Source organism: Hyperolius riggenbachi, chromosome 11 (genome assembly GCF_040937935.1).
Source record: "Hyperolius riggenbachi isolate aHypRig1 chromosome 11, aHypRig1.pri, whole genome shotgun sequence".
NCBI lineage: Eukaryota > Metazoa > Chordata > Amphibia > Anura > Hyperoliidae > Hyperolius > Hyperolius riggenbachi.
The window spans coordinates 131,034,712-131,047,059 of NC_090656.1; the positions used below are offsets into that span (position 1 = coordinate 131,034,712).

A 12,348-nucleotide genomic window follows, 5' to 3' on the forward strand; every position below is an offset into this window, starting at 1 on the left:
TGGCTGATGCCAGATACAGTGCATCTGGAAAGTATTCACAGAGCACCACTTTTCCACATTTTGTTATGTTACAGCCATATTCCAAAATGGATTAAATTCATTTTTTCCTTAGAATTTGTTAAAAGTATGGGTTAAAAAGCGCTGCATACACATATATCAAATTGAAATGATTTTGTAAAAGTCCATAACATAAGCTGGTGCCATATAGATACTGGATTCATAAACACAGTAGACTTCAAAGTGGCAGGTGTTGAATAATTACTATCAGGGATCAAAGCCCCCCTTTGTGTCCCCACTCACTGGACGATGCGGCCTAGATGGGCCCGTGTAAGCCTATGAGGTACTGGCCACCTCACAGCCAATCGAACAGAACTCAGTCTGACGTGTGTAGACCAGGCACCTTGACTTCCCGATGCTGTTAATTCAATCTCCAATTGTAACGATTGGGGAATTATCTCCGTGGTCAGCGCACAAGATGTGCGCCGGCACTGCGGAAATCCTCCACAAGAGTTTAAATAACAGAACCCAGCTTTGGTGCAATGCACCTGTAGAGAGGAATTCCCACCGGCAGATGGAGCTGTGGAGTGCAGAGGAATGAACCCTCTGCACTGCCACAGATGCCAGATGGAAATTGTACGAGGTGAAACAATACAGGGCAAGATAGCCCTTAAAGAAAGAGTGAGCACAGAGACAGAATGTATGTATGTCCACCAATCCAGTCGCCACCCGGTGACGCCTGACATACAACAGCGAAAACCAAAGTGAGAAAGCAATCGCCAGAATGGCGATTGCTAATAGAGTCACAAGATTGAATGAGACAGAGCGTGACTGAGTAGGGAAGACACAGCAACCCTAAAAAGAGAGTGAACATAGAGACAGAATGTATGTATGTCCACCAATCCAGTCGCCATCCGGCGACGGTTGACATACAACAGCGAAAACCAAAGTGAGAAAGCAATCGCCAGAATGGCGATTGCTAATAGAGACACAAGAGTGAACGAGACAGAGCGTGACTGAGCAGGAAAGGCACAGCAAAGAACCACAATCTGAACGTCAAAGAAAATAACAAACGAACTACCTAAACGCGGTCGCTGCACGAGAAGCGCAACAGCGACAAAACACGTTAATGGTGCGGTCTCCGCACGAGAAGCGCAACAGAGACAAAACACGCCTGACTAACAAATGAACCTAACAAAGACGACAGACAAATAACGCGAACGCTTGCTAATCGGTTGCCTCCCACCAGACAACAGCAAGCGTTCGTGCTGGACAAGACAGACTAAAGGAGTAACCAGTAGCAACCGCAGCTAAGGTTATACTCCAAGACAGACAAAGGAGATCCACCGCCACTACCGCCAGGGTGAATGCAATCTAGGAACGAGACCAAACGATTTACTGCCAGCCGCCGCAGGCGACAGACAGTACAATCGCAGGGACCAGACAAAAACAGCACAGGAATAAACAGTACAAATAATACTACGCCTGACTGCACTATAGAGAATGCAAGATGCACTCCCCAATAATAACTACACTAGAATCTTCGCGAATAATCAGCAGAGGGGCTGAAACTCCAGGAAAGTTAGCAGGAACAAACCTTCATGACCAGCAAGGAATTCTGGGAGGAAATGGTATTTATACTGCAAGCCATCAAAGGAAGCAGCTAAGCAATTTGCATGGCAAGTGGATGCAAATTCCTCACCAGAACAGCAACTCTGAAACTTGCAGAATGAAGACAGGTCTCTTTTCCAGGGACCTGCAGCACTCAGACCTAAAAAATGGTCAAAAAGCTGTCTGCCTGTGCAGACAGCAGAGCAGATCATTACACCAATTATAGTGAGCTTGCTGTGACCGGATCCTGGGCTCCTCAGCGCTCCCTCAGTCTGTTGTAACTCCTTCACCCCCCTTGCGCGGATGTCAATGAACTCTGACACAGTAGCTGGTGTGTCATGTCGGAGTTTATTGACAGCTGCGCAAGGGGGGAGAAGGGGTTACAACAGTCTGAGGGAGTGCTGAGGATCCGGTCACGGCAAGCTTACAATAATTGGAGATTGGATTAACAGCATCGGGAAGTCAAGGTGCCTGGTCCACACACGTCAGACATAGTTCTGTTTGATCGGCTGTGAGGTGGCCAGTACCTCATAGGCTTACACGGGCCCATCTAGGCCGCATCGTCCAGTGAGTGGGGACACAAAGGGGGGCTTTGATCCCTGATAGTGATTATTCAACACCTGCCACTTTGAAGTCTACTGTGTTTATGAATCCAGTATCCATATGGCACCAGCTTATGTTATGGACTTTTACAAAATCATTTCAATTTGATATATGTGTATGCAGCTCTTTTTAACCCATACTTTTAATGGATTGTTGGCTTTGCACATAGCAGCGAAGCGCTCTACAGTTGTGATTGTTTTTTCTGATAGCTGACTTATTAGGTTGAGCGCTAGTCTAATTGTTATTTCCTTAGAATTCTACATAGAAAACATCCGATAATGACAAGTTAATTGAGGTTTTGGCAAATTTATTAAAAATAAAAAAATGAGAAAGCACATGTACAGTACATAAGTATTTATAGCCTTTGCCATGAAGCTCAAAATTGAACTCGGGTGCATCCTGTTTACCCTGATCATCCTTGAGATGTTTCTGCAGCTTAATTGGAGCCCACCTGTAGTAAATTCAGTTGATTGGACATGATTTGGAAAGACACACACCTGTCTATGTAAGGTACCATAGTTGGCAGTTCATGTCAGAGCACAAACCAAGCATGAAGTCAGAGGAATTGTCTGTAGACCTCCAATGTAGAATTGCCTTGAGGCACAAATATGGGGAAGGTTCCAGAAAAATTTCAGCTCCCTTGAAGGTCACAATGAGCACAGTGGCCTCCAACATCCATAAGTGGAAGAAGTTCAAAACCACCAGGACTCTTTCTAAAGCTGGCCGGCCATCTAAACTGAGCGATTGGGGGAGAAGGGCCTTAGTCAGGGAGGTGACCAAGAACCCGATGGTCACTCTGTCAGAGCTCCAGAGGTCCTCTGTGGAGAGAGGAGAACCTTCAGGGAGGACAGCCATCTCTGCAGATAGCTACCAATCAGGCCTGTATGGTAGAGTGGCCAGATGGCAGCCACTCCTTAGTAAAAGGAACATGGCAGCCGCCTGGACTTTGACAAAAGGCACCGGATGGACTCTTAGACCATGAGAAACAAAATTCCCTGGTCTGATGAGACAAAGATTGAACTCTTTTGTGTAAATGCCAGGCATCACATTTGGAGGAAACTAGGCACCGCTCATCACCAGGCCAATACCATCCCTGCAGTGAAGCCAGGTGGTGGCAACATCATGCTGTGGGATTTTCAGTGGCAGGAACTGGGAGACTATTCAGGATTAAAAAAAAGATGACTGCAGCAATGTACAGAGACATTCTGGATAAAAACAGAGCGCTCTTGAACTCAGACGGTTCATGGCTTAGCAGGACAACAACCCTAAGCACACAGTCAAGATATCAAAGCAGTGGCTTCAGGACATCTCTGTGAATGTGCTTGAGTGGCCCAGCCAAAACATCTCTGGACGCTTCTAATTCAACCCGATGGAGCTTGAGAGGTGATGCAAAAAGGAATGGGGAAAACTGGCTAAGGATAGGTGTGCCAAGCTGGTGGCATCATGTTCAAAAAGACTAGAGGCTGTAATTGCTGCCAAAGGTGCATCAACAAATTATTAAGCAAATGCTGTGAATACATATGTACATGTGATTTCTTAGTTTTCTTATTTTTAATAAATTTGCCAAAACATAATTTTTTCTTGTCATTATGGGGTGTTGTGTGAAGAATTCTGAGGAAAAAATGAATTTAATCTATTTTGGAATAAGGTTCTAACATAAAAAAAAGTGGAAAAAGTGATGCGCTGTGAATACTTTCCGGATGCACTGTAAGGGCTGATTCACACTACGAAAGCTTTTTAAACACTAGAGATTTAAAAAGCTCTTGCTAATGCAATTCTATGGGGGATTGTTACAAAATCACATCGCTCCAGTGTGAACACTCACAGGCTACCATTAGCAAGCGGTTTTAAAATCACAAAGCGCTCAAAAAAGCTCTTGGTAGTGTGAATCAGCCCTAAGGCCTTGTTCCCATTGCGTTCCGCTCGCCTTAGCGTTGAAGTGTTTTCTGACACAATTTTTTGTTTCCGATTCCTGGCGCTTGAGTGGGCATTGCGTTTTTGTGAAAAGAGCTTTTCTAAAAAGTGCTTTTTCCTGAGCGTTTTTTTAATTCCCTCCCTGACGCAAGTCAGGGAGTGAACTCTTTGACCCGGAAAATAATAAATACAATGTATTTATTCTTAAAAACTCGAAAGCAATCGCTGCACAAAGCAATTTTGTGAGCCTTTTGCGTTTTTCCTATACCTTCTATTGGGGCAAAATCGCCTCAAAAATGGTACATGCAATGCTTTTCTGAGCGGATCGGAAACGAACCACTCAGATGTGAACTCTCTCATAGAGAATCATTGCACAAGCGCTTTCAGGGCGATTTTTCAAAATCGCCAGCGCTTAAAAAAAAAATTACAAAGTGCCTCTAGTGTGAACTCTAAGTGCGCTTTCTGGTTGCTTGAGACTCAATGGTAAAAATAGGCCTAGCTAATATAGTACTATATCTTAATCTATATAGATACCATAAACGCTGTATTAAATGTTGTTAAAATACAGTAATTGAAAGTACCATATATTAACCTTGGGGGAGATGTGGGACCCAGTCGTTCGCCACAGCAAAGCCCACAAACAGCCTAAGAAGTTGGCCTCCACCACTGTGAGTACTGCTGGCCATTTGTGCTAGTTAGTTGAGACTGCTGGTTAGTCGAGTTTCGGATAACGAGGACTCTACTGTACATACCAGAGCTCAGTAATGTAGTCTGGATCTGAAAGGTGCCTTACACATGGCTCAAAGCACCCATTGGCATTTTATTTGGCCTGAGAAAGTGGGCACAGACCCACAAAACGCATCGCCAGAGCATATTACAATTCATTTATATATATATATACATTTGTCCTCAGTGAGGTTTTCCACCTATTTTTTTTTTTCAATTTTACTTGTTTTTAACATAGTTTTATCATACTTGGGCGCCTCTTCGACCTTTGTGAATCTGAAAAACGGTCACCAAAAACCTCCTCCCATACCACACCAGTCAAAATCAATAATAGTTTTACTATAGTAAAGTTAATCGTAAAGTCAATAGAATTGACAAAAAGAATTAACCAACACTAAACGTATCCCAACTACAATAACATGAAAAATCGCAATCACCTTTAGGCTGGGTTCACATATGACATAGCGTGAAAAATCTGCGGTTTTTGAAGGTGCGTGTGCTTTTTGTAATGCATTTTTCATCTGAGAATAGCAGGTGCGTTTTGAATGTGTTTTGCTTGCGTACTGCATACGTCTTGAATGCATTTTTTTCTCTACGTTTTACGCAAAACAACCAGGAAGTAAAGAGGAAGTGGAAATACATCATCAACATTGAAACCCCCCCTCCCCCCAAAAAAAATGCATTAAAAAACGCATATAAAATGCATTAAAACGCTATGCATATGCATCACCATAGACTTTCATTATGTGCCTGCATAATATGCAACAAAACCAGCGTTTGCAAAACGCATACTGTTATCGCAGTGAGTGCTCCGCATCTTTTTCTGTGTCCCATTGACTAACATTGCTGCATAAAACGCAACGTTCTACACAACGCTAGCGTTTCTGCTATGTGTGCACCCAGCCTTATGCACATAGCTTTTATATAAAAAAATAACATAATTAGTCAGAGTGACGCTCCCCCACTCACCTCCAATATTAACACAACTTGGCTTAGTACACACAAGACAATTTATTGCCAACTTTTTAGACAATTTGTTTCTATCAATTTCGGAATTTCCTCATAATGGTCCACCATTAGGAACACCAAGGCAATGCAGTCACACACAATATATATCAGTAATCTAAAAAGTTCCCAAATGAGAAGGCAGGTCTTACATCGATAATTCCGGAAGGATAGGAATTAGATCAAATAGTTCCAGAGTTGCAGAAAATAAACCAGGAAATACACTCACCAAAACCCCCCTCAGACATCAAATCCAGCCCCCCTGCTCTGTATGAGAGGCTGCCTTGTTATAAGAAATTGGTGCGTGATGGCTCCTAGGGCAGCGTGCTGTATTAATATTTATGAGCCAGCTGAAGCTGCGCAGCGCTATGGGATAGGTGTGTATGTGATTTATTACCATACGGGAGGCCACAAGTCCCTTACTGAGAGGAGGGTGAATGGTAAAGAGCCTTGTCTCCTTGGTGATCGAGACGCGAGCTGCAAGTGACAATACAAATACACAAGGCGGAGCGAGAATTCCAGAGGCAGGAGAAGGCTGTGTGAGGAGGAGTAGGATGGGGAGGAGGCAGTGTGGTAAGAGGAGCCGCGTTTCCATAGCAATTGAAGACGCGTGCTGAGAGAGAAGGGAGAAACAGAAGGGGAAAGAGAGAACAAAGTAAAGAGGAATTGAGTGAGAAGAAAGCTAGACTATGCAGAACAAAGTGCAGATTAGAACAGGAGTCCAGACAAGGAGATGAACACAAGGACCAAAATACATGGACCACCGACCACGTGAATATAGTACAAATGAGCGAAAACAAACCTACAAAGTTATGCTCTAAAATTCATTTAGTCCCTCAGGTTGAAGCGCACTTAATACAAAAAGTAAATTTCCCAGGTTTTATAGCCCTTTGCTGGACCTGAAACAGGCTTTACTGCCTTATTAGGCCTGGTAACCATGGACGACAGTGTCCTAGCAACAAAGAAATAGAAATCTTATTAGCATCCATACCTTAGAGGTTATTAGCATCCATACCATTTTCAGTACAATATACTGTATACAAATGTAGATTGTGTTTTTATGTTTAAAGGTAGCAATAATTGTGGGTTTTCTTCTGTTTAAAGGTAGCAACAATTGTCATGCTGGAAATAACAGTTTTTTTGTTTACTAAATTGTGTAGTTTACATGTATATATTTTAATACGAATCACATTAAAGCTAGCCATACACCAGCTCCAACATTTCCTTTAAAGGACAACTGAAGTAAGAAGAATATGGAGGTTGCCATATTTATTTCCTTTTAAACAATACCAGTTGCCTGGCAGCCCTGCTGATCTATTTGGCTGCAGTAGTGTCTGACAGATCTGACAATAACGTCAGAAACACCTGATCTACTATATGCTTATTCAGGGTCTATGGCTAAAGGTATTAATATGGTATGGCTTAATAGGAAATAAATAAGGCAGCCTCGATATCCCTCTCATTACAGGTGTCCTTTAAGTCGCGAGCCAAATTGTTTAAAGCCAATGTGTACCGATTAAAAAAAAAAAGTCAGATACTCACCTAAGGAGAGGGAAGGCTCGGTCCTAATGAGACTTCCCTCTCCTCTCCTGGTGCCCGGTTCCGCTCACGATCCGCCGTTGCAGTATTCGACCAGTTTGGTCAAATACTGCCGCTTCGGAAATCTTCGGGAGCACTCGGGCTCCCGAAGACGGGCCGCTCCATACTGGGCATGCGCGAGTGCCCACTATGACGCACTCGCGCGGGTCTATAACGCACTCACGCGTGCGCAGTATGGAGTGGCCCGTCTTCGGGAGCACTCTTCCGAAGTCCCCCGCAGCGGGGGATTTGAACGGGGGATCCACCGGGCACCAGGAGAGGAGAGGGAAGGCTCGTTAGGACCGAGCCTTCCCTCTCCTTAGGTGAGTATCTGACTTTTTTTTTTTAATCGGTAACCATTCACTTTAAGATTTAACATTTATTGAACAGTCTCAAAATAAGTGGCGTGACTATAGAAACTCCTCCCCCTTCTGCAGAGTACCGCATTGGAGCAGTTTAATAGTTACCTGCTCCAGTGCAGTTTCCAGCGTCCTATGATCTTCCTGACAGCCACACACTCTATAATACTGTATACACACTCTATGCTGCATACCTTAGGCTTCAAGCTCCAGGGGCAAGTCATGTGATCTGATCGGGAGGAAGTGTGGAAGCATAGACCCTGCAGCTGGTGGGAGGAACAGAAGAGACACAATGCATTGCTGAATCAGGTAAATATTACACTTCTCCGCTACTCTGTTATGTGGGGAAAAGGGGAGGGGGGTTAAATTCCAGGAGGGGGCCCCATGCTAGTTTCGCTAGGGAGGACTTGTGGGTTGTCGCTCCCCCCTCCCCGCCCGGCTTAAACTGACAACTCTTAAATCAGAAACACTTTCACCAGTGTGCTCCTCGGGATGGGAAGGTAGTGTGCTATCGTTCTTTTAGGGCTTGTTCACATGTAGGGCATTTCCGTTTTTTAAAAAAAAAAATTGTGCCGGCGATTTTAAAAATTGCAGTAAAAGCGTTCACATCTGAGTGGTTCGTTTCTGATCCACTCAGCAAAGGGAGGCCTGTACAATTTTCTAAACATTTTTGCTCAATGGTAGGGAAACTGCAAAGCGCTTGAAAAAGCGCTTTGTATAGCAATTTCCCCAGCACTTTCATGGATAAATACATTGTATTTATTCATTACCGGGTGAAAGAGTTCACTTCCTGACTGACGTCAGGAAGTGAAAAAACGAATTGCTCTGAAAAAGCTCTTTTCTAAGCGCAAAGCGCATGGAAAATGGGGAGGAAAAAACTCTTCACAAATCGCTCAGCGCTTGTGATGGCGCTGGCGAATTATGCTGTGAACAAAGCATCACTGCTTACAATGATGCACATTTGAAGCCCTCAAGGGCCACATAATATGGCAAGGAAGGAGGGCCGCATTCAGCCCGCGGGCCTTGTGTTTGACACCTGTGCACTAACAAATTGCTGCCCAATATGGAAAAACGATAGATCCCTCTCCAATTGGAATCTGAGATGGATCATTTCCAACCACACACAGCACATAGATTTTCAATAGATTTCAGCAAGAAATGTTTGGGAAATCAATTGAACAGAAGTGATGAAGCACTGCTTGAGTGATAGTTTTCATTGATTTTAAGTAGAAACCAATTTGATTGAATGGACATGTTGGGTAGATTTAAGAGTGGTTGAACAGTAAAACTGACGACCGCATGGCTACCTTAAAGTGGACCTCCAGCTTCAGTTATATTTAGTGGGTCCTCTTCGATAAAGTTATAATTGCCAGCCAGGTCTTCTTCTCATAATTCAGTACCCAGGCTCCATCTCTACCAGCTTCTGGCATGTAGCACCTTATTAACTCCCCCCCATAGAAAAACATCTGTGTTCTTGTAGTCGAGACATAGATAACACAGTGGTGCTTTTTGGCAGGTGCGTGGGGCTATGTGCTGAAAGACAGCAAACACAGCTGGCAATTATAACTTTACAGAAGAGGACCTACTGAATATGTAATTGGCACTTTAAGAAGTGTAAACAGGGTGGGCAGACATAACTCTTAATTTGGGATGCAGGGCCGGTTCTAGTAACAGCGGGGTCCCGGGCATTTGGGGCACTTTTTTGCAACACATTTCCCTCTTGGGCCCCTGAGCAGGCTGCTGACCCTTCCTCCCAATCACCTCCCAACTTAACTGTGCTTCTCGGGGCCCCTGCAGAGTCTTTGGCAGTGTAGTGTCTCACCTGCTCACCAGCACAGGTGAGACGCTGCTCTTCCAAAGACTCTGCAGAGGCCCCAGGGAGCAACAGTTAAGATTAGAGGGCGATGCCTTGGGGCCCCTACAGGCTCTAGGGCCCTGGGGCGATTGCACCTTTGCCTCTATGGTAGCACCGGCCCTGTTGGGATGAATGAGCCAGACACAAAACTGCACCAGTACGCTGTGAAACAGGAAGCATGGAGCAAACATTTGGTTAGCTTTACTTACTGCCTCGGCCCCCTTTGCAGACACAAGCAGGTGCAGTTTAGTGTCTTACAAAATTGTGCTTGCTCATCTTTATTCTTAATTATGGCTACTATCAGAATCCATCAAAAATGAATGAGCACTATATAAAGTCCATTCCTGGGGTTCTGCCCTATGATGCTGTCTAGCAATCTGCTGAAGTGGATTGTTAAATAGGAATAACAAATGAGTGCATTATCCTTTTCACTTTTTCACACTGCAGGATGCCACTTGCTCATGTGCTGCCCATTGTCCCATCTCCTCTCTCTTTATAGACCAGTACATGCTGTTTCACTATAGCTGAACAGCATGTCTGTACAACGTTTGTTCCCTAACTACAGTAACTAACCACGTGTTTGAAACTTTCGACCTGGTGGTCTGTCAAAATTCTGCTGCCAGTAACATTTAGAGATGGTCCGAACGGTTCGCATGCGAACGCGAACTTCGGTGGTTCGCGTTCGCGGTGAACTGCGAACTATATGCAAGTTTGACCCGCCCCCTATACTACATCATTAGGGTTAACTTTGACCCTCTACATCACAGTCAGCAGACACAGGGTAGCCAATCAGGCTACACTCCCTCCTGAAGCCCCCCCCCCCTTATAAAAGGCAGGCAGCGTCAGCCTTTTCACTCATTTGTGTGGCTGCAGTAATTAGAGAAGGGAGAGGAACCTGCTGTAGACATAGGGAAAGCTTAGTTAGGCTCTTGTTAGGCTTGTTAGCTTGCTCCTTGCTGATACTTATTGCCAAAAAAAGCACTCCTCATCCTCAACAGCTCTTTTGAGAGCTAATGTTGTTCTTGTGATCTATTTTTTTTGTGTGTGTGTGTCCCACAGACACTTGTGTTGCATATACAGCCCTGTCAGTCAGTCACAGCTGGCCCTTGGCCCCTTGGTAATTCCTACTGTGCCACTGCCAGGCCCAGCACATTCAGTGCCTACCTGTGTTTGTGACAGCTGCAAATTTGTAATACCAATCACTGCATACCTACCTGTTCAGTGCACCTACCTACATGAGCGCACGCAGTGTTATATACCACCAGTCACTGCACCTGTTCATGGTACCTGTGTGTGTGTGACAGCTGCACATTGGTAATATAGATCTCTGCATACCTACCTGTTCAGTGCACCTACCTACGTGAGCGCATGCAGTGTTTTATACCACCAGTAACTGCACCTGTTCACTGTACCTGTGTGTATGTGTGACAGCTGCACATTTGTAATACCAATCACTGCATACCTACCTGTTCAGTGCACCTACCTACGTGACCGCACGCAGTGTTATATACCAGTCACTGCACCTGTTCACAGTACCTGTGTGTGTGACAGCTGCACATTTGTAATACTAGTCATTGCATAATTGTTCACAGTACCTGTGTGACCGCACACTGTTTAATATACCAGTCCGTGCATACCTGTTAACTGCACTTGTGTGACAGCTGCACATTGCATTGTAATACCAGCCACTGCATACTTTTCACTGCACCTGTGTGACAGCACATTGTATTAGTCAAGTCAGTGCATACCTTTCACTTCATCCCCTCCCCGATATGGACAAAACAACAGGCAGAGGCAGACCCAGAGGCAGGCCACCCGGCAGGTCTGTTCGAGGGCGTGCTGACGTGATTTCGTGCTGCCCTGGACCAAAGTATAGTGCTCAGAAGAAGGCACATCCCATCAACTCCCAAGATTGTCAGGACGTGGTTGACTATTTAACACAGAACACCTTATCTTCTGCAGCCACCAGCGCTACTACAAGCACCACATCCGCTGCATTTGACACTTTGCAGGAGTTATTTGGTGGGGAATTACCGTATATACTCGCATACAAGCCGAATTTTTGACCCCCAAAAAAGTGGTCAAAAGTTGGGGGGTCGGCTTGTATGCGAGTCTTCCCTGGTGGTCTAGTGGTGGGTGGTGGGTGGTCCGCGCCCCGCTCCCGCCGCTGCTATTACCTGCTTAGGCAGCGGCCGCTTCCTAACCCGCGTTCCTTTTCTGAACTTTCAGCGTGTATCACAGCAGCGCGCCCGGCGCTGCTGCTGTGACGATGCAGAGTGCAGGAAAGAGCGGTTCCCCTGGTAACGGCGATACAGATCGCCGCTATAGGGAGCCGCGCTCTTTCCTGCACTCTGCATCGTCACAGCAGCAGCGCCGGGCGCGCTGCTGTGATACACGCTGAAAGTTCAGAAGAGGAACGCGGATTAGGAAGCGGCCGCTGCCTAAGCAGGTAATAGCAGCGGCGGCCGCGGGGGGAGCGGGGAGCACTACCTACCTATGCTGGGCACAATACTGGCTAAACTGGGCACTATACTAGCTAAACTGGGCACTATACTGGCTAAACTGGGCACTATACTAGCTAAACTGGGCACTATACTAGCTAAACTGGGCACTATACTGGCTAAACTGGGCACTATACTGGCTAAACTGGGCACTATACTAGCTAAACTGGGCACTATACTGGCTAAACTGGGCACTTTA

General features: G+C 45.3%; 1 protein-coding gene across 14 annotated transcripts in view; it reads right to left on the reverse strand.

Annotated features, from left to right (window-relative positions):
* LRRC56 (leucine rich repeat containing 56) overlaps positions 1-12,348 on the reverse strand; it is a 123,976-nt gene that overhangs the window by 75,249 nt on the left and 36,379 nt on the right. For 3 of the 14 annotated variants that reach the window (XM_068260297.1, XM_068260289.1, XM_068260291.1), the window contains exon 1: positions 6,254-6,423. The exons of 2 other annotated variants lie outside the window; for them this stretch is intronic. The gene's annotated coding sequence lies outside the window, so the exon portion shown is untranslated. Of the gene's footprint in view, positions 1-6,085; positions 6,424-6,658; positions 6,789-12,348 lie in introns of those variants that run through there. 9 more of the 14 variants (XM_068260296.1, XM_068260301.1, XM_068260288.1 and 6 more) reach the window with 4 other exon arrangements.